The sequence below is a fragment of the Hypomesus nipponensis genome, chromosome 12, assembly GCF_054491055.1.
Source record: "Hypomesus nipponensis isolate SF chromosome 12, ASM5449105v1, whole genome shotgun sequence".
NCBI classification, from domain to species: domain Eukaryota; kingdom Metazoa; phylum Chordata; class Actinopteri; order Osmeriformes; family Osmeridae; genus Hypomesus; species Hypomesus nipponensis.
The window spans coordinates 13,717,647-13,736,140 of record NC_140372.1 but is presented as its reverse complement, the minus strand read 5'-3'; the positions used below and the strand labels follow the sequence as shown (position 1 = coordinate 13,736,140).

Genomic DNA, 18,494 nt, shown 5'->3' with positions numbered 1-18,494 from the left:
TAGTCATCCTTCATGCGATTCTTGTAAATGTTTCTGTGGAAAGAAGCTAAATCTTGCCAGCTAAACAGAATCACCTATGGAGGATGCGGGCATCGATCCCGCTACCTCTCGCATGCTAAGCGAGCGCTCTACCATTTGAGCTAATCCCCCACCTTACATGTGACAACTATCCTTGGCAGAGTTCAAAACTCCTCGGTCTTGAGTCACAATCTACAATCTGGTTCGACTGCTTACTTGACATCAGTTGGAATCTCACAGGGAATGCGGGTACCGATTCCGCTGCATAAGACAGGCAAAGGAAGCGCTGCGGCATTTGAGCCAACTCGCACTTCCATTGCTCCTACCTGGGAGAGTTGAATCGTCCCATGCTTTGGAGCTGCTTTTCCGAAACACGTGCAAAGTTTGTTGTGGATCGGAGCTCCATTTTTCAATGAAAAAAATCTGTTGGAGAATGCGGGCATCCATCCCGCTGCCTCTCGCATGCGAAGCAAGCGCTCTACCACTTGAGCTAATTCCCCCATGTTAAGCTGCTTGTCGGGGAACTGGTGAGGGTCAGCATGAGGACACAAATTGTCTCAAAGCAACCGTGTCTCGGAAGTCGTCGTCCTTCATGCCAATGCGATTCTTGTTCATGTTTCTGTGGAAAGAAGCTAAATCTTGCCAGCTAAACAGCATCACCTATGGAGGATGCGGGCATCGATCCCGCTACCTCTCGCATGCAAAGCGAGCGCTCTACCATTTGAGCTAAGCCCCCATCTTGAGGTTCTCGTCGGGAAACTTGTGATCGTCAGCATTAGGACAACCGTGTCTGTGAAGCAGTCATCCTTCATGCGATTCTTGTAAATGTTTCTGTGGAAAGAAGCTAAATCTTGCCAGCTAAACAGCATCACCTATGGAGGATGCGGGCATCGATCCCGCTACCTCTCGCATGCTAAGCGAGCGCTCTACCATTTGAGCTAATCCCCCACCTTACATGAGACAACTATCCTTGGCAGAGTTCAAAACTCCTCGGTCTTGAGTCAAAATCTACAATCTGGTTCGACTGCTTACTTGACATCAGTTGGAATCTCACAGGGAATGCGGGTACCGATTCCGCTGCATAAGACAGGCAAAGGAAGCGCTGCGGCATTTGAGCCAACTCGCACTTCCATTGCTCCTACCTGGGAGAGTTGAATCGTCCCATGCTTTGGAGCTGCTTTTCCGAAACACGTGCAAAGTTTGTTGTGGAACGGAGCTCCATTTTTCAATGAAAAAAATCTGTTGGAGAATGCGGGCATCGATCCCGCTGCCTCTCGCATGCGAAGCAAGCGCTCTACCACTTGAGCTAATTCCCCCATGTTAAGCAGCTTGTCGGGGAACTGGTGAGGGTCAGCATGAGGACACAAATTGTCTCAAACCAACCGTGTCTCGGAAGTCGTCGTCCTTCATGCCAATGCGATTCTTGTTCATGTTTCTGTGGAAAGAAGCTAAATCTTGCCAGCTAAACAGCATCACCTATGGAGGATGCTGGCATCGATCCCGCTACCTATCGCATGCAAAGCGAGCGCTCTACCATTTGAGCTAAGCCCCCATGTTGAGGTTCTCGTCGGGAAACTTGTGATCGTCAGCATTAGGACAACCGTGTCTGTGAAGTAGTCATCCTTCATGCGATTCTTGTAAATGTTTCTGTGGAAAGAAGCTAAATCTTGCCAGCTAAACAGAATCACCTATGGAGGATGCGGGCATCGATCCCGCTACCTCTCGCATGCTAAGCGAGCGCTCTACCATTTGAGCTAATCCCCCACCTTACATGTGACAACTATCCTTGGCAGAGTTCAAAACTCCTCGGTCTTGAGTCACAATCTACAATCTGGTTCGACTGCTTACTTGACATCAGTTGGAATCTCACAGGGAATGCGGGTACCGATTCCGCTGCATAAGACAGGCAAAGGAAGCGCTGCGGCATTTGAGCCAACTCGCACTTCCATTGCTCCTACCTGGGAGAGTTGAATCGTCCCATGCTTTGGAGCTGCTTTTCCGAAACACGTGCAAAGTTTGTTGTGGAACGGAGCTCCATTTTTCAATGAAAAAAATCTGTTGGAGAATGCGGGCATCGATCCCGCTGCCTCTCGCATGCGAAGCAAGCGCTCTACCACTTGAGCTAATTCCCCCATGTTAAGCTGCTTGTCGGGGAACTGGTGAGGGTCAGCATGAGGACATAAATTGTCTCAAACCAACCGTGTCTCGGAAGTCGTCGTCCTTCATGCCAATGCGATTCTTGTTCATGTTTCTGTGGAAAGAAGCTAAATCTTGCCAGTTAAACAGCATCACCTATGGAGGATGCGGGCATCGATCCCGCTACCTCTCGCATGCAAAGCGAGCGCTCTCCCATTTGAGCTAATCCCCCATGTTGAGTTTCTCGTCGGGAAACTTGTGATCGTCAGCATTAGGACAACCGTGTCTGTGAAGTAGTCATCCTTCATGCGATTCTTGTAAATGTTTCTGTGGAAAGAAGCTAAATCTTGCCAGCTAAACAGAATCACCTATGGAGGATGCGGGCATCGATCCCGCTACCTCTCGCATGCTAAGCGAGCGCTCTACCATTTGAGCTAATCCCCCACCTTACATGTGACAACTATCCTTGGCAGAGTTCAAAACTCCTCGGTCTTGAGTCACACTCTACAATCTGGTTCGACTGCTTACTTGACATCAGTTGGAATCTCACAGGGAATGCGGGTACCGATTCCGCTGCATAAGACAGGCAAAGGAAGCGCTGCGGCATTTGAGCCAACTCGCACTTCCATTGCTCCTACCTGGGAGAGTTGAATCGTCCCATGCTTTGGAGCTGCTTTTCCGAAACACGTGCAAAGTTTGTTGTGGAACGGAGCTCCATTTTTCAATGAAAAAAATCTGTTGGAGAATGCGGGCATCGATCCCGCTGCCTCTCGCATGCGAAGCAAGCGCTCTACCACTTGAGCTAATTCCCCCATGTTAAGCTGCTTGTCGGGGAACTGGTGAGGGTCAGCATGAGGACACAAATTGTCTGAAACCAACCGTGTCTCGGAAGTCGTCGTCCTTCATGCCAATGCGATTCTTGTTAATGTTTCTGTGGAAAGAAGCTAAATCTTGCCAGCTAAACAGCATCACCTATGGAGGATGCGGGCATCGATCCCGCTACCTCTCGCATGCAAAGCGAGCGCTCTACCATTTGAGCTAAGACCCCATGTTGAGGTTCTCGTCGGGAAACTTGTGATCGTCAGCATTAGGACAACCGTGTCTGTGAAGCAGTCATCCTTCATGCGATTCTTGTAAATGTTTCTGTGGAAAGAAGCTAAATCTTGCCAGCTAAACAGAATCACCTATGGAGGATGCGGGCATCGATCCCGCTACCTCTCGCATGCTAAGCGAGCGCTCTACCATTTGAGCTAATCCCCCACCTTACATGTGACAACTATCCTTGGCAGAGTTCAAAACTCCTCGGTCTTGAGTCACAATCTACAATCTGGTTCGACTGCTTACTTGACATCAGTTGGAATCTCACAGGGAATGCGGGTACCGATTCCGCTGCATAAGACAGGCAAAGGAAGCGCTGCGGCATTTGAGCCAACTCGCACTTCCATTGCTCCTACCTGGGAGAGTTGAATCGTCCCATGCTTTGGAGCTGCTTTTCCGAAACACGTGCAAAGTTTGTTGTGGAACGGAGCTCCATTTTTCAATGAAAAAAATCTGTTGGAGAATGCGGGCATCGATCCCACTGCCTCTCGCATGCGAAGCAAGCGCTCTACCACTTGAGCTAATTCCCCCATGTTAAGCTGCTTGTCGGGGAACTGGTGAGGGTCAGCATGAGGACACAAATTGTCTCAAACCAACCGTGTCTCGGAAGTCGTCGTCCTTCATGCCAATGCGATTCTTGTTCATGTTTCTGTGGAAAGAAGCTAAATCTTGCCAGCTAAACAGCATCACCTATGGAGGATGCGGGCATCGATCCCGCTACCTCTCGCATGCAAAGCGAGCGCTCTACCATTTGAGCTAAGCCCCCATGTTGAGGTTCTCGTCGGGAAACTTGTGATCGTCAGCATTAGGACAACCGTGTCTGTGAAGTAGTCATCCTTCATGCGATTCTTGTAAATGTTTCTGTGGAAAGAAGCTAAATCTTGCCAGCTAAACAGAATCACCTATGGAGGATGCGGGCATCGATCCCGCTACCTCTCGCATGCTAAGCGAGCGCTCTACCATTTGAGCTAATCCCCCACCTTACATGTGACAACTATCCTTGGCAGAGTTCAAAACTCCTCGGTCTTGAGTCACAATCTACAATCTGGTTCGACTGCTTACTTGACATCAGTTGGAATCTCACAGGGAATGCGGGTACCGATTCCGCTGCATAAGACAGGCAAAGGAAGCGCTGCGGCATTTGAGCCAACTCGCACTTCCATTGCTCCTACCTGGGAGAGTTGAATCGTCCCATGCTTTGGAGCTGCTTTTCCGAAACACGTGCAAAGTTTGTTGTGGATCGGAGCTCCATTTTTCAATGAAAAAAATCTGTTGGAGAATGCGGGCATCCATCCCGCTGCCTCTCGCATGCGAAGCAAGCGCTCTACCACTTGAGCTAATTCCCCCATGTTAAGCTGCTTGTCGGGGAACTGGTGAGGGTCAGCATGAGGACACAAATTGTCTCAAAGCAACCGTGTCTCGGAAGTCGTCGTCCTTCATGCCAATGCGATTCTTGTTCATGTTTCTGTGGAAAGAAGCTAAATCTTGCCAGCTAAACAGCATCACCTATGGAGGATGCGGGCATCGATCCCGCTACCTCTCGCATGCAAAGCGAGCGCTCTACCATTTGAGCTAAGCCCCCATCTTGAGGTTCTCGTCGGGAAACTTGTGATCGTCAGCATTAGGACAACCGTGTCTGTGAAGCAGTCATCCTTCATGCGATTCTTGTAAATGTTTCTGTGGAAAGAAGCTAAATCTTGCCAGCTAAACAGCATCACCTATGGAGGATGCGGGCATCGATCCCGCTACCTCTCGCATGCTAAGCGAGCGCTCTACCATTTGAGCTAATCCCCCACCTTACATGAGACAACTATCCTTGGCAGAGTTCAAAACTCCTCGGTCTTGAGTCAAAATCTACAATCTGGTTCGACTGCTTACTTGACATCAGTTGGAATCTCACAGGGAATGCGGGTACCGATTCCGCTGCATAAGACAGGCAAAGGAAGCGCTGCGGCATTTGAGCCAACTCGCACTTCCATTGCTCCTACCTGGGAGAGTTGAATCGTCCCATGCTTTGGAGCTGCTTTTCCGAAACACGTGCAAAGTTTGTTGTGGAACGGAGCTCCATTTTTCAATGAAAAAAATCTGTTGGAGAATGCGGGCATCGATCCCGCTGCCTCTCGCATGCGAAGCAAGCGCTCTACCACTTGAGCTAATTCCCCCATGTTAAGCAGCTTGTCGGGGAACTGGTGAGGGTCAGCATGAGGACACAAATTGTCTCAAACCAACCGTGTCTCGGAAGTCGTCGTCCTTCATGCCAATGCGATTCTTGTTCATGTTTCTGTGGAAAGAAGCTAAATCTTGCCAGCTAAACAGCATCACCTATGGAGGATGCTGGCATCGATCCCGCTACCTATCGCATGCAAAGCGAGCGCTCTACCATTTGAGCTAAGCCCCCATGTTGAGGTTCTCGTCGGGAAACTTGTGATCGTCAGCATTAGGACAACCGTGTCTGTGAAGTAGTCATCCTTCATGCGATTCTTGTAAATGTTTCTGTGGAAAGAAGCTAAATCTTGCCAGCTAAACAGAATCACCTATGGAGGATGCGGGCATCGATCCCGCTACCTCTCGCATGCTAAGCGAGCGCTCTACCATTTGAGCTAATCCCCCACCTTACATGTGACAACTATCCTTGGCAGAGTTCAAAACTCCTCGGTCTTGAGTCACAATCTACAATCTGGTTCGACTGCTTACTTGACATCAGTTGGAATCTCACAGGGAATGCGGGTACCGATTCCGCTGCATAAGACAGGCAAAGGAAGCGCTGCGGCATTTGAGCCAACTCGCACTTCCATTGCTCCTACCTGGGAGAGTTGAATCGTCCCATGCTTTGGAGCTGCTTTTCCGAAACACGTGCAAAGTTTGTTGTGGAACGGAGCTCCATTTTTCAATGAAAAAAATCTGTTGGAGAATGCGGGCATCGATCCCGCTGCCTCTCGCATGCGAAGCAAGCGCTCTACCACTTGAGCTAATTCCCCCATGTTAAGCTGCTTGTCGGGGAACTGGTGAGGGTCAGCATGAGGACACAAATTGTCTCAAACCAACCGTGTCTCGGAAGTCGTCGTCCTTCATGCCAATGCGATTCTTGTTCATGTTTCTGTGGAAAGAAGCTAAATCTTGCCAGTTAAACAGCATCACCTATGGAGGATGCGGGCATCGATCCCGCTACCTCTCGCATGCAAAGCGAGCGCTCTCCCATTTGAGCTAATCCCCCATGTTGAGTTTCTCGTCGGGAAACTTGTGATCGTCAGCATTAGGACAACCGTGTCTGTGAAGTAGTCATCCTTCATGCGATTCTTGTAAATGTTTCTGTGGAAAGAAGCTAAATCTTGCCAGCTAAACAGAATCACCTATGGAGGATGCGGGCATCGATCCCGCTACCTCTCGCATGCTAAGCGAGCGCTCTACCATTTGAGCTAATCCCCCACCTTACATGTGACAACTATCCTTGGCAGAGTTCAAAACTCCTCGGTCTTGAGTCACACTCTACAATCTGGTTCGACTGCTTACTTGACATCAGTTGGAATCTCACAGGGAATGCGGGTACCGATTCCGCTGCATAAGACAGGCAAAGGAAGCGCTGCGGCATTTGAGCCAACTCGCACTTCCATTGCTCCTACCTGGGAGAGTTGAATCGTCCCATGCTTTGGAGCTGCTTTTCCGAAACACGTGCAAAGTTTGTTGTGGAACGGAGCTCCATTTTTCAATGAAAAAAATCTGTTGGAGAATGCGGGCATCGATCCCGCTGCCTCTCGCATGCGAAGCAAGCGCTCTACCACTTGAGCTAATTCCCCCATGTTAAGCTGCTTGTCGGGGAACTGGTGAGGGTCAGCATGAGGACACAAATTGTCTGAAACCAACCGTGTCTCGGAAGTCGTCGTCCTTCATGCCAATGCGATTCTTGTTAATGTTTCTGTGGAAAGAAGCTAAATCTTGCCAGCTAAACAGCATCACCTATGGAGGATGCGGGCATCGATCCCGCTACCTCTCGCATGCAAAGCGAGCGCTCTACCATTTGAGCTAAGACCCCATGTTGAGGTTCTCGTCGGGAAACTTGTGATCGTCAGCATTAGGACAACCGTGTCTGTGAAGTAGTCATCCTTAATGCGATTCTTGTAAATGTTTCTGTGGAAAGAAGCTAAATCTTGCCAGCTAAACAGAATCACCTATGGAGGATGCGGGCATCGATCCCGCTACCTCTCGCATGCTAAGCGAGCGCTCTACCATTTGAGCTAATCCCCCACCTTACATGTGACAACTATCCTTGGCAGAGTTCAAAACTCCTCGGTCTTGAGTCACAATCTACAATCTGGTTCGACTGCTTACTTGACATCAGTTGGAATCTCACAGGGAATGCGGGTACCGATTCCGCTGCATAAGACAGGCAAAGGAAGCGCTGCGGCATTTGAGCCAACTCGCACTTCCATTGCTCCTACCTGGGAGAGTTGAATCGTCCCATGCTTTGGAGCTGCTTTTCCGAAACACGTGCAAAGTTTGTTGTGGAACGGAGCTCCATTTTTCAATGAAAAATATCTGTTGGAGAATGCGGGCATCGATCCCGCTGCCTCTCGCATGCGAAGCAAGCGCTCTACCACTTGAGCTAATTCCCCCATGTTAAGCTGCTTGTCGGGGAACTGGTGAGGGTCAGCATGAGGACACAAATTGTCTCAAAGCAACCGTGTCTCGGAAGTCGTCGTCCTTCATGCCAATGCGATTCTTGTTCATGTTTCTGTGGAAAGAAGCTAAATCTTGCCAGCTAAACAGCATCACCTATGGAGGATGCGGGCATCGATCCCGCTACCTCTCGCATGCAAAGCGAGCGCTCTACCATTTGAGCTAAGCCCCCATGTTGAGGTTCTTGTCGGGAAACTTGTGATCGTCAGCATTAGGACAACCGTGTCTGTGAAGCAGTCATCCTTCATGCGATTCTTGTAAATGTTTCTGTGGAAAGAAGCTAAATCTTGCCAGCTAAACAGCATCACCTATGGAGGATGCGGGCATCGATCCCGCTACCTCTCGCATGCTAAGCGAGCGCTCTACCATTTGAGCTAATCCCCCACCTTACATGTGACAACTATCCTTGGCAGAGTTCAAAACTCCTCGGTCTTGAGTCACAATCTACAATCTGGTTCGACTGCTTACTTGACATCAGTTGGAATCTCACAGGGAATGCGGGTACCGATTCCGCTGCATAAGACAGGCAAAGGAAGCGCTGCGGCATTTGAGCCAACTCGCACTTCCATTGCTCCTACCTGGGAGAGTTGAATCGTCCCATGCTTTGGAGCTGCTTTTCCGAAACACGTGCAAAGTTTGTTGTTGAACGGAGCTCCATTTTTCAATGAAAAAAATCTGTTGGAGAATGCGGGCATCGATCCCGCTGCCTCTCGCATGCGAAGCAAGCGCTCTACCACTTGAGCTAATTCCCCCATGTTAAGCTGCTTGTCGGGGAACTGGTGAGGGTCAGCATGAGGACACAAATTGTCTCAAACCAACCGTGTCTCGGAAGTCGTCGTCCTTCATGCCAATGCGATTCTTGTTCATGTTTCTGTGGAAAGAAGCTAAATCTTGCCAGCTAAACAGCATCACCTATGGAGGATGCGGGCATCGATCCCGCTACCTCTCGCATGCAAAGCGAGCGCTCTACCATTTGAGCTAAGCCCCCATGTTGAGGTTCTCGTCGGGAAACTTGTGATCGTCAGCATTAGGACAACCGTGTCTGTGAAGTAGTCATCCTTCATGCGATTCTTGTAAATGTTTCTGTGGAAAGAAGCTAAATCTTGCCAGCTAAACAGAATCACCTATGGAGGATGCGGGCATCGATCCCGTTACCTCTCGCATGCTAAGTGAGCGCTCTACCATTTGAGCTAATCCCCCACCTTACATGTGACAACTATCCTTGGCAGAGTTCAAAACTCCTCGGTCTTGAGTCACAATCTACAATCTGGTTCGACTGCTTACTTGACATCAGTTGGAATCTCACAGGGAATGCGGGTACCGATTCCGCTGCATAAGACAGGCAAAGGAAGCGCTGCGGCATTTGAGCCAACTCGCACTTCCATTGCTCCTACCTGGGAGAGTTGAATCGTCCCATGCTTTGGAGCTGCTTTTCCGAAACACGTGCAAAGTTTGTTGTGGAACGGAGCTCCATTTTTCAATGAAAAATATCTGTTGGAGAATGCGGGCATCGATCCCGCTGCCTCTCGCATGCGAAGCAAGCGCTCTACCACTTGAGCTAATTCCCCCATGTTAAGCTGCTTGTCGGGGAACTGGTGAGGGTCAGCATGAGGACACAAATTGTCTCAAAGCAACCGTGTCTCGGAAGTCGTCGTCCTTCATGCCAATGCGATTCTTGTTCATGTTTCTGTGGAAAGAAGCTAAATCTTGCCAGCTAAACAGCATCACCTATGGAGGATGCGGGCATCGATCCCGCTACCTCTCGCATGCAAAGCGAGCGCTCTACCATTTGAGCTAAGCCCCCATGTTGAGGTTCTTGTCGGGAAACTTGTGATCGTCAGCATTAGGACAACCGTGTCTGTGAAGCAGTCATCCTTCATGCGATTCTTGTAAATGTTTCTGTGGAAAGAAGCTAAATCTTGCCAGCTAAACAGCATCACCTATGGAGGATGCGGGCATCGATCCCGCTACCTCTCGCATGCTAAGCGAGCGCTCTACCATTTGAGCTAATCCCCCACCTTACATGTGACAACTATCCTTGGCAGAGTTCAAAACTCCTCTGTCTTGAGTCACAATCTACAATCTGGTTCGACTGCTTACTTGACATCAGTTGGAATCTCACAGGGAATGCGGGTACCGATTCCGCTGCATAAGACAGGCAAAGGAAGCGCTGCGGCATTTGAGCCAACTCGCACTTCCATTGCTCCTACCTGGGAGAGTTGAATCGTCCCATGCTTTGGAGCTGCTTTTCCGAAACACGTGCAAAGTTTGTTGTGGAACGGAGCTCCATTTTTCAATGAAAAAAATCTGTTGGAGAATGCGGGCATCGATCCCGCTGCCTCTCGCATGCGAAGCAAGCGCTCTACCACTTGAGCTAATTCCCCCATGTTAAGCTGCTTGTCGGGGAACTGGTGAGGGTCAGCATGAGGACACAAATTGTCTCAAAGCAACCGTGTCTCGGAAGTCGTCGTCCTTCATGCCAATGCGATTCTTGTTCATGTTTCTGTGGAAAGAAGCTAAATCTTGCCAGCTAAACAGCATCACCTATGGAGGATGCGGGCATCGATCCCGCTACCTCTCGCATGCAAAGCGAGCGCTCTACCATTTGAGCTAAGCCCCCATGTTGAGGTTCTCGTCGGGAAACTTGTGATCGTCAGCATTAGGACAACCGTGTCTGTGAAGCAGTCATCCTTCATGCGATTCTTGTAAATGTTTCTGTGGAAAGAAGCTAAATCTTGCCAGCTAAACAGAATCACCTATGGAGGATGCGGGCATCGATCCCGTTACCTCTCGCATGCTAAGTGAGCGCTCTACCATTTGAGCTAATCCCCCACCTTACATGTGACAACTATCCTTGGCAGAGTTCAAAACTCCTCGGTCTTGAGTCACAATCTACAATCTGGTTCGACTGCTTACTTGACATCAGTTGGAATCTCACAGGGAATGCGGGTACCGATTCCGCTGCATAAGACAGGCAAAGGAAGCGCTGCGGCATTTGAGCCAACTCGCACTTCCATTGCTCCTACCTGGGAGAGTTGAATCGTCCCATGCTTTGGAGCTGCTTTTCCGAAACACGTGCAAAGTTTGTTGTGGAACGGAGCTCCATTTTTCAATGAAAAAAATCTGTTGGAGAATGCGGGCATCGATCCCGCTGCCTCTCGCATGCGAAGCAAGCGCTCTACCACTTGAGCTAATTCCCCCATGTTAAGCTGCTTGTCGGGGAACTGGTGAGGGTCAGCATGAGGACACAAATTGTCTGAAACCAACCGTGTCTCGGAAGTCGTCGTCCTTCATGCCAATGCGATTCTTGTTCATGTTTCTGTGGAAAGAAGCTAAATCTTGCCAGTTAAACAGCATCACCTATGGAGGATGCGGGCATCGATCCCGCTACCTCTCGCATGCAAAGCGAGCGCTCTACCATTTGAGCTAATCCCCCATGTTGAGTTTCTCGTCGGGAAACTTGTGATCGTCAGCATTAGGACAACCGTGTCTGTGAAGTAGTCATCCTTCATGCGATTCTTGTAAATGTTTCTGTGGAAAGAAGCTAAATCTTGCCAGCTAATCAGAATCACCTATGGAGGATGCGGGCATCGATCCCGCTACCTCTCGCATGCAAAGCGAGCGCTCTACCATTTGAGCTAATCCCCCATGTTGAGGTTCTCGTCGGGAAACTTGTGATCGTCAGCATTAGGACAACCGTGTCTGTGAAGTAGTCATCCTTCATGCGATTCTTGTAAATGTTTCTGTGGAAAGAAGCTAAATCTTGCCAGCTAAACAGCATCACCTATGGAGGATGCGGGCATCGATCCCGCTACCTCTCGCATGCTAAGCGAGCGCTCTACCATTTGAGCTAATCCCCCACCTTACATGTGACAACTATCCTTGGCAGAGTTCAAAACTCCTCGGTCTTGAGTCACAATCTACAATCTGGTTCGACTGCTTACTTGACATCAGTTGGAATCTCACAGGGAATGCGGGTACCGATTCCGCTGCATAAGACAGGCAAAGGAAGCGCTGCGGCATTTGAGCCAACTCGCACTTCCATTGCTCCTACCTGGGAGAGTTGAATCGTCCCATGCTTTGGAGCTGCTTTTCCGAAACACGTGCAAAGTTTGTTGTGGAACGGAGCTCCATTTTTCAATGAAAAAAATCTGTTGGAGAATGCGGGCATCGATCCCGCTGCCTCTCGCATGCGAAGCAAGCGCTCTACCACTTGAGCTAATTCCCCCATGTTAAGCTGCTTGTCGGGGAACTGGTGAGGGTCAGCATGAGGACACAAATTGTCTCAAAGCAACCGTGTCTCGGAAGTCGTCGTCCTTCATGCCAATGCGATTCTTGTTCATGTTTCTGTGGAAAGAAGCTAAATCTTGCCAGCTAAACAGCATCACCTATGGAGGATGCGGGCATCGATTCCGCTACCTCTCGCATGCAAAGCGAGCGCTCTACCATTTGAGCTAAGCCCCCATGTTGAGGTTCTCGTCGGGAAACTTGTGATCGTCAGCATTAGGACAACCGTGTCTGTGAAGCAGTCATCCTTCATGCGATTCTTGTAAATGTTTCTGTGGAAAGAAGCTAAATCTTGCCAGCTAAACAGAATCACCTATGGAGGATGCGGGCATCGATCCCGCTACCTCTCGCATGCTAAGCGAGCGCTCTACCATTTGAGCTAATCCCCCACCTTACATGTGACAACTATCCTTGGCAGAGTTCAAAACTCCTCGGTCTTGAGTCACAATCTACAATCTGGTTCGACTGCTTACTTGACATCAGTTGGAATCTCACAGGGAATGCGGGTACCGATTCCGCTGCATAAGACAGGCAAAGGAAGCGCTGCGGCATTTGAGCCAACTCGCACTTCCATTGCTCCTACCTGGGAGAGTTGAATCGTCCCATGCTTTGGAGCTGCTTTTCCGAAACACGTGCAAAGTTTGTTGTGGAACGGAGCTCCATTTTTCAATGAAAAAAATCTGTTGGAGAATGCGGGCATCGATCCCGCTGCCTCTCGCATGCGAAGCAAGCGCTCTACCACTTGAGCTAATTCCCCCATGTTAAGCTGCTTGTCGGGGAACTGGTGAGGGTCAGCATGAGGACACAAATTGTCTCAAACCAACCGTGTCTCGGAAGTCGTCGTCCTTCATGCCAATGCGATTCTTGTTCATGTTTCTGTGGAAAGAAGCTAAATCTTGCCAGCTAAACAGCATCACCTATGGAGGATGCGGGCATCGATCCCGCTACCTCTCGCATGCAAAGCGAGCGCTCTACCATTTGAGCTAAGCCCCCATGTTGAGGTTCTCGTCGGGAAACTTGTGATCGTCAGCATTAGGACAACCGTGTCTGTGAAGTAGTCATCCTTCATGCGATTCTTGTAAATGTTTCTGTGGAAAGAAGCTAAATCTTGCCAGCTAAACAGAATCACCTATGGAGGATGCGGGCATCGATCCCGCTACCTCTCGCATGCTAAGCGAGCGCTCTACCATTTGAGCTAATCCCCCACCTTACATGTGACAACTATCCTTGGCAGAGTTCAAAACTCCTCGGTCTTGAGTCACAATCTACAATCTGGTTCGACTGCTTACTTGACATCAGTTGGAATCTCACAGGGAATGCGGGTACCGATTCCGCTGCATAAGACAGGCAAAGGAAGCGCTGCGGCATTTGAGCCAACTCGCACTTCCATTGCTCCTACCTGGGAGAGTTGAATCGTCCCATGCTTTGGAGCTGCTTTTCCGAAACACGTGCAAAGTTTGTTGTGGATCGGAGCTCCATTTTTCAATGAAAAAAATCTGTTGGAGAATGCGGGCATCGATCCCGCTGCCTCTCGCATGCGAAGCAAGCGCTCTACCACTTGAGCTAATTCCCCCATGTTAAGCTGCTTGTCGGGGAACTGGTGAGGGTCAGCATGAGGACACAAATTGTCTCAAAGCAACCGTGTCTCGGAAGTCGTCGTCCTTCATGCCAATGCGATTCTTGTTCATGTTTCTGTGGAAAGAAGCTAAATCTTGCCAGCTAAACAGCATCACCTATGGAGGATGCGGGCATCGATCCCGCTACCTCTCGCATGCAAAGCGAGCGCTCTACCATTTGAGCTAAGCCCCCATGTTGAGGTTCTCGTCGGGAAACTTGTGATCGTCAGCATTAGGACAACCGTGTCTGTGAAGCAGTCATCCTTCATGCGATTCTTGTAAATGTTTCTGTGGAAAGAAGCTAAATCTTGCCAGCTAAACAGCATCACCTATGGAGGATGCGGGCATCGATCCCGCTACCTCTCGCATGCTAAGCGAGCGCTCTACCATTTGAGCTAATCCCCCACCTTACATGAGACAACTATCCTTGGCAGAGTTCAAAACTCCTCGGTCTTGAGTCACAATCTACAATCTGGTTCGACTGCTTACTTGACATCAGTTGGAATCTCACAGGGAATGCGGGTACCGATTCCGCTGCATAAGACAGGCAAAGGAAGCGCTGCGGCATTTGAGCCAACTCGCACTTCCATTGCTCCTACCTGGGAGAGTTGAATCGTCCCATGCTTTGGAGCTGCTTTTCCGAAACACGTGCAAAGTTTGTTGTGGAACGGAGCTCCATTTTTCAATGAAAAAAATCTGTTGGAGAATGCGGGCATCGATCCCGCTGCCTCTCGCATGCGAAGCAAGCGCTCTACCACTTGAGCTAATTCCCCCATGTTAAGCTGCTTGTCGGGGAACTGGTGAGGGTCAGCATGAGGACACAAATTGTCTCAAACCAACCGTGTCTCGGAAGTCGTCGTCCTTCATGCCAATGCGATTCTTGTTCATGTTTCTGTGGAAAGAAGCTAAATCTTGCCAGCTAAACAGCATCACCTATGGAGGATGCTGGCATCGATCCCGCTACCTCTCGCATGCAAAGCGAGCGCTCTACCATTTGAGCTAAGCCCCCATGTTGAGGTTCTCGTCGGGAAACTTGTGATCGTCAGCATTAGGACAACCGTGTCTGTGAAGCAGTCATCCTTCATGCGATTCTTGTAAATGTTTCTGTGGAAAGAAGCTAAATCTTGCCAGCTAAACAGCATCACCTATGGAGGATGCGGGCATCGATCCCGCTACCTCTCGCATGCTAAGCGAGCGCTCTACCATTTGAGCTAATCCCCCACCTTACATGAGACAACTATCCTTGGCAGAGTTCAAAACTCCTCGGTCTTGAGTCACAATCTACAATCTGGTTCGACTGCTTACTTGACATCAGTTGGAATCTCACAGGGAATGCGGGTACCGATTCCGCTGCATAAGACAGGCAAAGGAAGCGCTGCGGCATTTGAGCCAACTCGCACTTCCATTGCTCCTACCTGGGAGAGTTGAATCGTCCCATGCTTTGGAGCTGCTTTTCCGAAACACGTGCAAAGTTTGTTGTGGAACGGAGCTCCATTTTTCAATGAAAAAAATCTGTTGGAGAATGCGGGCATCGATCCCGCTGCCTCTCGCATGCGAAGCAAGCGCTCTACCACTTGAGCTAATTCCCCCATGTTAAGCTGCTTGTCGGGGAACTGGTGAGGGTCAGCATGAGGACACAAATTGTCTCAAACCAACCGTGTCTCGGAAGTCGTCGTCCTTCATGCCAATGCGATTCTTGTTCATGTTTCTGTGGAAAGAAGCTAAATCTTGCCAGCTAAACAGCATCACCTATGGAGGATGCTGGCATCGATCCCGCTACCTCTCGCATGCAAAGCGAGCACTCTACCATTTGAGCTAAGCCCCCATGTTGAGGTTCTCGTCGGGAAACTTGTGATCGTCAGCATTAGGACAACCGTGTCTGTGAAGCAGTCATCCTTCATGCGATTCTTGTAAATGTTTCTGTGGAAAGAAGCTAAATCTTGCCAGCTAAACAGCATCACCTATGGAGGATGCGGGCATCGATCCCGCTACCTCTCGCATGCTAAGCGAGCGCTCTACCATTTGAGCTAATCCCCCACCTTACATGAGACAACTATCCTTGGCAGAGTTCAAAACTCCTCGGTCTTGAGTCACAATCTACAATCTGGTTCGACTGCTTACTTGACATCAGTTGGAATCTCACAGGGAATGCGGGTACCGATTCCGCTGCATAAGACAGGCAAAGGAAGCGCTGCGGCATTTGAGCCAACTCGCACTTCCATTGCTCCTACCTGGGAGAGTTGAATCGTCCCATGCTTTGGAGCTGCTTTTCCGAAACACGTGCAAAGTTTGTTGTGGAACGGAGCTCCATTTTTCAATGAAAAAAATCTGTTGGAGAATGCGGGCATCGATCCCGCTGCCTCTCGCATGCGAAGCAAGCGCTCTACCACTTGAGCTAATTCCCCCATGTTAAGCTGCTTGTCGGGGAACTGGTGAGGGTCAGCATGAGGACACAAATTGTCTCAAACCAACCGTGTCTCGGAAGTCGTCGTCCTTCATGCCAATGCGATTCTTGTTCATGTTTCTGTGGAAAGAAGCTAAATCTTGCCAGCTAAACAGCATCACCTATGGAGGATGCGGGCATCGATCCCGCTACCTCTCGCATGCAAAGCGAGCGCTCTACCATTTGAGCTAAGCCCCCATGTTGAGGTTCTCGTCGGGAAACTTGTGATCGTCAGCATTAGGACAACCGTGTCTGTGAAGTAGTCATCCTTCATGCGATTCTTGTAAATGTTTCTGTGGAAAGAAGCTAAATCTTGCCAGCTAAACAGAATCACCTATGGAGGATGCGGGCATCGATCCCGCTACCTCTCGCATGCTAAGCGAGCGCTCTACCATTTGAGCTAATCGCCCACCTTACATGTGACAACTATCCTTGGCAGATTTCAAAACTCCTCGGTCTTGAGTCACAATCTACAATCTGGTTCGACTGCTTACTTGACATCAGTTGGAATCTCACAGGGAATGCGGGTACCGATTCCGCTGCATAAGACAGGCAAAGGAAGCGCTGCGGCATTTGAGCCAACTCGCACTTCCATTGCTCCTACCTGGGAGAGTTGAATCGTCCCATGCTTTGGAGCTGCTTTTCCGAAACACGTGCAAAGTTTGTTGTGGAACGGAGCTCCATTTTTCAATGAAAAAAATCTGTTGGAGAATGCGGGCATCGATCCCGCTGCCTCTCGCATGCGAAGCAAGCGCTCTACCACTTGAGCTAATTCCCCCATGTTAAGCTGCTTGTCGGGGAACTGGTGAGGGTCAGCATGAGGACACAAATTGTCTCAAAGCAACCGTGTCTCGGAAGTCGTCGTCCTTCATGCCAATGCGATTCTTGTTCATGTTTCTGTGGAAAGAAGCTAAATCTTGCCAGCTAAACAGCATCACCTATGGAGGATGCGGGCATCGATCCCGCTACCTCTCGCATGCAAAGCGAGCGCTCTACCATTTGAGCTAAGCCCCCATGTTGAGGTTCTCGTCGGGAAACTTGTGATCGTCAGCATTAGGACAACCGTGTCTGTGAAGCAGTCATCCTTCATGCGATTCTTGTAAATGTTTCTGTGGAAAGAAGCTAAATCTTGCCAGCTAAACAGCATCACCTATGGAGGATGCGGGCATCGATCCTGCTACCTCTCGCATGCTAAGCGAGCGCTCTACCATTTGAGCTAATCCCCCACCTTACATGAGACAACTATCCTTGGCAGAGTTCAAAACTCCTCGGTCTTGAGTCACAATCTACAATCTGGTTCGACTGCTTACTTGACATCAGTTGGAATCTCACAGGGAATGCGGGTACCGATTCCGCTGCATAAGACAGGCAAAGGAAGCGCTGCGGCATTTGAGCCAACTCGCACTTCCATTGCTCCTACCTGGGAGAGTTGAATCGTCCCATGCTTTGGAGCTGCTTTTCCGAAACACGTGCAAAGTTTGTTGTGGAACGGAGCTCCATTTTTCAATGAAAAAAATCTGTTGGAGAATGCGGGCATCGATCCCGCTGCCTCTCGCATGCGAAGCAAGCGCTCTACCACTTGAGCTAATTCCCCCATGTTAAGCTGCTTGTCGGGGAACTGGTGAGGGTCAGCATGAGGACACAAATTGTCTCAAAGCAACCGTGTCTCGGAAGTCGTCGTCCTTCATGCCAATGCGATTCTTGTTCATGTTTCTGTGGAAAGAAGCTAAATCTTGCCAGTTAAACAGCATCACCTATGGAGGATGCGGGCATCGATCCCGCTACCTCTCGCATGCAAAGCGAGCGCTCTACCATTTGAGCTAATCCCCCATGTTGAATTTCTCGTCGGGAAACTTGTGATCGTCAGCATTAGGACAACCGTGTCTGTGAAGTAGTCATCCTTCATGCGATTCTTGTAAATGTTTCTGTGGAAAGAAGCTAAATCTTGCCAGCTAAACAGAATCACCTATGGAGGATGCGGGCATCGATCCCGCTACCTCTCGCATGCAAAGCGAGCGCTCTCCCATTTGAGCTAATCCCCCATGTTGAGTTTCTCATCGGGAAACTTGTGATCGTCAGCATTAGGACAACCGTATCTGTGAAGTAGTCATCCTTCATCTGATTCTTGTAAATGTTTCTGTGGAAAGAAGCTAAATCTTGCCAGCTAAACAGCATCACCTATGCAGGATGCGGGCATCGATCCCGCTACCTCTCGCATGCTA

The 18,494-nt window shown here is 49.5% G+C and overlaps 43 non-coding genes across 43 annotated transcripts; all 43 read right to left on the bottom strand.

The window, feature by feature from the left end:
• Positions 1-77: 77 nt before the first annotated feature.
• On the bottom strand, positions 78-150 carry trnaa-agc (transfer RNA alanine (anticodon AGC)). The gene has a single exon. It is a non-coding gene; the product is annotated as a tRNA-Ala (tRNA).
• A 743-nt stretch (positions 151-893) lies between these two features.
• Positions 894-966, bottom strand: trnaa-agc (transfer RNA alanine (anticodon AGC)). The gene has a single exon. It is a non-coding gene; the product is annotated as a tRNA-Ala (tRNA).
• A 295-nt stretch (positions 967-1,261) lies between these two features.
• trnaa-cgc (transfer RNA alanine (anticodon CGC)) lies at positions 1,262-1,334 on the bottom strand. The gene has a single exon. It is a non-coding gene; the product is annotated as a tRNA-Ala (tRNA).
• Positions 1,335-1,709: 375 nt separating this feature from the next.
• Positions 1,710-1,782, bottom strand: trnaa-agc (transfer RNA alanine (anticodon AGC)). Its single transcript has one exon. It is a non-coding gene; the product is annotated as a tRNA-Ala (tRNA).
• A 295-nt stretch (positions 1,783-2,077) lies between these two features.
• Positions 2,078-2,150, bottom strand: trnaa-cgc (transfer RNA alanine (anticodon CGC)). The gene has a single exon. It is a non-coding gene; the product is annotated as a tRNA-Ala (tRNA).
• Positions 2,151-2,313: 163 nt separating this feature from the next.
• trnaa-ugc (transfer RNA alanine (anticodon UGC)) lies at positions 2,314-2,386 on the bottom strand. The gene has a single exon. It is a non-coding gene; the product is annotated as a tRNA-Ala (tRNA).
• A 139-nt stretch (positions 2,387-2,525) lies between these two features.
• On the bottom strand, positions 2,526-2,598 carry trnaa-agc (transfer RNA alanine (anticodon AGC)). The gene has a single exon. It is a non-coding gene; the product is annotated as a tRNA-Ala (tRNA).
• A 295-nt stretch (positions 2,599-2,893) lies between these two features.
• On the bottom strand, positions 2,894-2,966 carry trnaa-cgc (transfer RNA alanine (anticodon CGC)). Its single transcript has one exon. It is a non-coding gene; the product is annotated as a tRNA-Ala (tRNA).
• A 375-nt stretch (positions 2,967-3,341) lies between these two features.
• On the bottom strand, positions 3,342-3,414 carry trnaa-agc (transfer RNA alanine (anticodon AGC)). The gene has a single exon. It is a non-coding gene; the product is annotated as a tRNA-Ala (tRNA).
• A 743-nt stretch (positions 3,415-4,157) lies between these two features.
• trnaa-agc (transfer RNA alanine (anticodon AGC)) lies at positions 4,158-4,230 on the bottom strand. Its single transcript has one exon. It is a non-coding gene; the product is annotated as a tRNA-Ala (tRNA).
• A 743-nt stretch (positions 4,231-4,973) lies between these two features.
• Positions 4,974-5,046, bottom strand: trnaa-agc (transfer RNA alanine (anticodon AGC)). Its single transcript has one exon. It is a non-coding gene; the product is annotated as a tRNA-Ala (tRNA).
• Positions 5,047-5,341: 295 nt separating this feature from the next.
• Positions 5,342-5,414, bottom strand: trnaa-cgc (transfer RNA alanine (anticodon CGC)). The gene has a single exon. It is a non-coding gene; the product is annotated as a tRNA-Ala (tRNA).
• A 375-nt stretch (positions 5,415-5,789) lies between these two features.
• Positions 5,790-5,862, bottom strand: trnaa-agc (transfer RNA alanine (anticodon AGC)). Its single transcript has one exon. It is a non-coding gene; the product is annotated as a tRNA-Ala (tRNA).
• Positions 5,863-6,157: 295 nt separating this feature from the next.
• Positions 6,158-6,230, bottom strand: trnaa-cgc (transfer RNA alanine (anticodon CGC)). Its single transcript has one exon. It is a non-coding gene; the product is annotated as a tRNA-Ala (tRNA).
• A 163-nt stretch (positions 6,231-6,393) lies between these two features.
• trnaa-ugc (transfer RNA alanine (anticodon UGC)) lies at positions 6,394-6,466 on the bottom strand. The gene has a single exon. It is a non-coding gene; the product is annotated as a tRNA-Ala (tRNA).
• Positions 6,467-6,605: 139 nt separating this feature from the next.
• Positions 6,606-6,678, bottom strand: trnaa-agc (transfer RNA alanine (anticodon AGC)). Its single transcript has one exon. It is a non-coding gene; the product is annotated as a tRNA-Ala (tRNA).
• Positions 6,679-6,973: 295 nt separating this feature from the next.
• On the bottom strand, positions 6,974-7,046 carry trnaa-cgc (transfer RNA alanine (anticodon CGC)). Its single transcript has one exon. It is a non-coding gene; the product is annotated as a tRNA-Ala (tRNA).
• Positions 7,047-7,421: 375 nt separating this feature from the next.
• On the bottom strand, positions 7,422-7,494 carry trnaa-agc (transfer RNA alanine (anticodon AGC)). Its single transcript has one exon. It is a non-coding gene; the product is annotated as a tRNA-Ala (tRNA).
• A 295-nt stretch (positions 7,495-7,789) lies between these two features.
• Positions 7,790-7,862, bottom strand: trnaa-cgc (transfer RNA alanine (anticodon CGC)). Its single transcript has one exon. It is a non-coding gene; the product is annotated as a tRNA-Ala (tRNA).
• A 375-nt stretch (positions 7,863-8,237) lies between these two features.
• trnaa-agc (transfer RNA alanine (anticodon AGC)) lies at positions 8,238-8,310 on the bottom strand. The gene has a single exon. It is a non-coding gene; the product is annotated as a tRNA-Ala (tRNA).
• A 295-nt stretch (positions 8,311-8,605) lies between these two features.
• On the bottom strand, positions 8,606-8,678 carry trnaa-cgc (transfer RNA alanine (anticodon CGC)). Its single transcript has one exon. It is a non-coding gene; the product is annotated as a tRNA-Ala (tRNA).
• Positions 8,679-9,421: 743 nt separating this feature from the next.
• trnaa-cgc (transfer RNA alanine (anticodon CGC)) lies at positions 9,422-9,494 on the bottom strand. The gene has a single exon. It is a non-coding gene; the product is annotated as a tRNA-Ala (tRNA).
• Positions 9,495-9,869: 375 nt separating this feature from the next.
• Positions 9,870-9,942, bottom strand: trnaa-agc (transfer RNA alanine (anticodon AGC)). Its single transcript has one exon. It is a non-coding gene; the product is annotated as a tRNA-Ala (tRNA).
• A 295-nt stretch (positions 9,943-10,237) lies between these two features.
• trnaa-cgc (transfer RNA alanine (anticodon CGC)) lies at positions 10,238-10,310 on the bottom strand. Its single transcript has one exon. It is a non-coding gene; the product is annotated as a tRNA-Ala (tRNA).
• A 743-nt stretch (positions 10,311-11,053) lies between these two features.
• trnaa-cgc (transfer RNA alanine (anticodon CGC)) lies at positions 11,054-11,126 on the bottom strand. Its single transcript has one exon. It is a non-coding gene; the product is annotated as a tRNA-Ala (tRNA).
• A 163-nt stretch (positions 11,127-11,289) lies between these two features.
• Positions 11,290-11,362, bottom strand: trnaa-ugc (transfer RNA alanine (anticodon UGC)). The gene has a single exon. It is a non-coding gene; the product is annotated as a tRNA-Ala (tRNA).
• Positions 11,363-11,501: 139 nt separating this feature from the next.
• Positions 11,502-11,574, bottom strand: trnaa-ugc (transfer RNA alanine (anticodon UGC)). The gene has a single exon. It is a non-coding gene; the product is annotated as a tRNA-Ala (tRNA).
• A 139-nt stretch (positions 11,575-11,713) lies between these two features.
• On the bottom strand, positions 11,714-11,786 carry trnaa-agc (transfer RNA alanine (anticodon AGC)). The gene has a single exon. It is a non-coding gene; the product is annotated as a tRNA-Ala (tRNA).
• Positions 11,787-12,081: 295 nt separating this feature from the next.
• On the bottom strand, positions 12,082-12,154 carry trnaa-cgc (transfer RNA alanine (anticodon CGC)). Its single transcript has one exon. It is a non-coding gene; the product is annotated as a tRNA-Ala (tRNA).
• Positions 12,155-12,529: 375 nt separating this feature from the next.
• Positions 12,530-12,602, bottom strand: trnaa-agc (transfer RNA alanine (anticodon AGC)). Its single transcript has one exon. It is a non-coding gene; the product is annotated as a tRNA-Ala (tRNA).
• A 295-nt stretch (positions 12,603-12,897) lies between these two features.
• On the bottom strand, positions 12,898-12,970 carry trnaa-cgc (transfer RNA alanine (anticodon CGC)). Its single transcript has one exon. It is a non-coding gene; the product is annotated as a tRNA-Ala (tRNA).
• Positions 12,971-13,345: 375 nt separating this feature from the next.
• On the bottom strand, positions 13,346-13,418 carry trnaa-agc (transfer RNA alanine (anticodon AGC)). The gene has a single exon. It is a non-coding gene; the product is annotated as a tRNA-Ala (tRNA).
• Positions 13,419-13,713: 295 nt separating this feature from the next.
• trnaa-cgc (transfer RNA alanine (anticodon CGC)) lies at positions 13,714-13,786 on the bottom strand. Its single transcript has one exon. It is a non-coding gene; the product is annotated as a tRNA-Ala (tRNA).
• Positions 13,787-14,161: 375 nt separating this feature from the next.
• trnaa-agc (transfer RNA alanine (anticodon AGC)) lies at positions 14,162-14,234 on the bottom strand. The gene has a single exon. It is a non-coding gene; the product is annotated as a tRNA-Ala (tRNA).
• A 295-nt stretch (positions 14,235-14,529) lies between these two features.
• trnaa-cgc (transfer RNA alanine (anticodon CGC)) lies at positions 14,530-14,602 on the bottom strand. The gene has a single exon. It is a non-coding gene; the product is annotated as a tRNA-Ala (tRNA).
• Positions 14,603-14,977: 375 nt separating this feature from the next.
• On the bottom strand, positions 14,978-15,050 carry trnaa-agc (transfer RNA alanine (anticodon AGC)). The gene has a single exon. It is a non-coding gene; the product is annotated as a tRNA-Ala (tRNA).
• Positions 15,051-15,345: 295 nt separating this feature from the next.
• On the bottom strand, positions 15,346-15,418 carry trnaa-cgc (transfer RNA alanine (anticodon CGC)). Its single transcript has one exon. It is a non-coding gene; the product is annotated as a tRNA-Ala (tRNA).
• A 375-nt stretch (positions 15,419-15,793) lies between these two features.
• trnaa-agc (transfer RNA alanine (anticodon AGC)) lies at positions 15,794-15,866 on the bottom strand. Its single transcript has one exon. It is a non-coding gene; the product is annotated as a tRNA-Ala (tRNA).
• A 295-nt stretch (positions 15,867-16,161) lies between these two features.
• On the bottom strand, positions 16,162-16,234 carry trnaa-cgc (transfer RNA alanine (anticodon CGC)). Its single transcript has one exon. It is a non-coding gene; the product is annotated as a tRNA-Ala (tRNA).
• Positions 16,235-16,977: 743 nt separating this feature from the next.
• Positions 16,978-17,050, bottom strand: trnaa-cgc (transfer RNA alanine (anticodon CGC)). Its single transcript has one exon. It is a non-coding gene; the product is annotated as a tRNA-Ala (tRNA).
• Positions 17,051-17,793: 743 nt separating this feature from the next.
• trnaa-cgc (transfer RNA alanine (anticodon CGC)) lies at positions 17,794-17,866 on the bottom strand. Its single transcript has one exon. It is a non-coding gene; the product is annotated as a tRNA-Ala (tRNA).
• A 163-nt stretch (positions 17,867-18,029) lies between these two features.
• On the bottom strand, positions 18,030-18,102 carry trnaa-ugc (transfer RNA alanine (anticodon UGC)). Its single transcript has one exon. It is a non-coding gene; the product is annotated as a tRNA-Ala (tRNA).
• Positions 18,103-18,241: 139 nt separating this feature from the next.
• Positions 18,242-18,314, bottom strand: trnaa-ugc (transfer RNA alanine (anticodon UGC)). The gene has a single exon. It is a non-coding gene; the product is annotated as a tRNA-Ala (tRNA).
• Between the last annotated feature and the right edge of the window lie 180 nt (positions 18,315-18,494).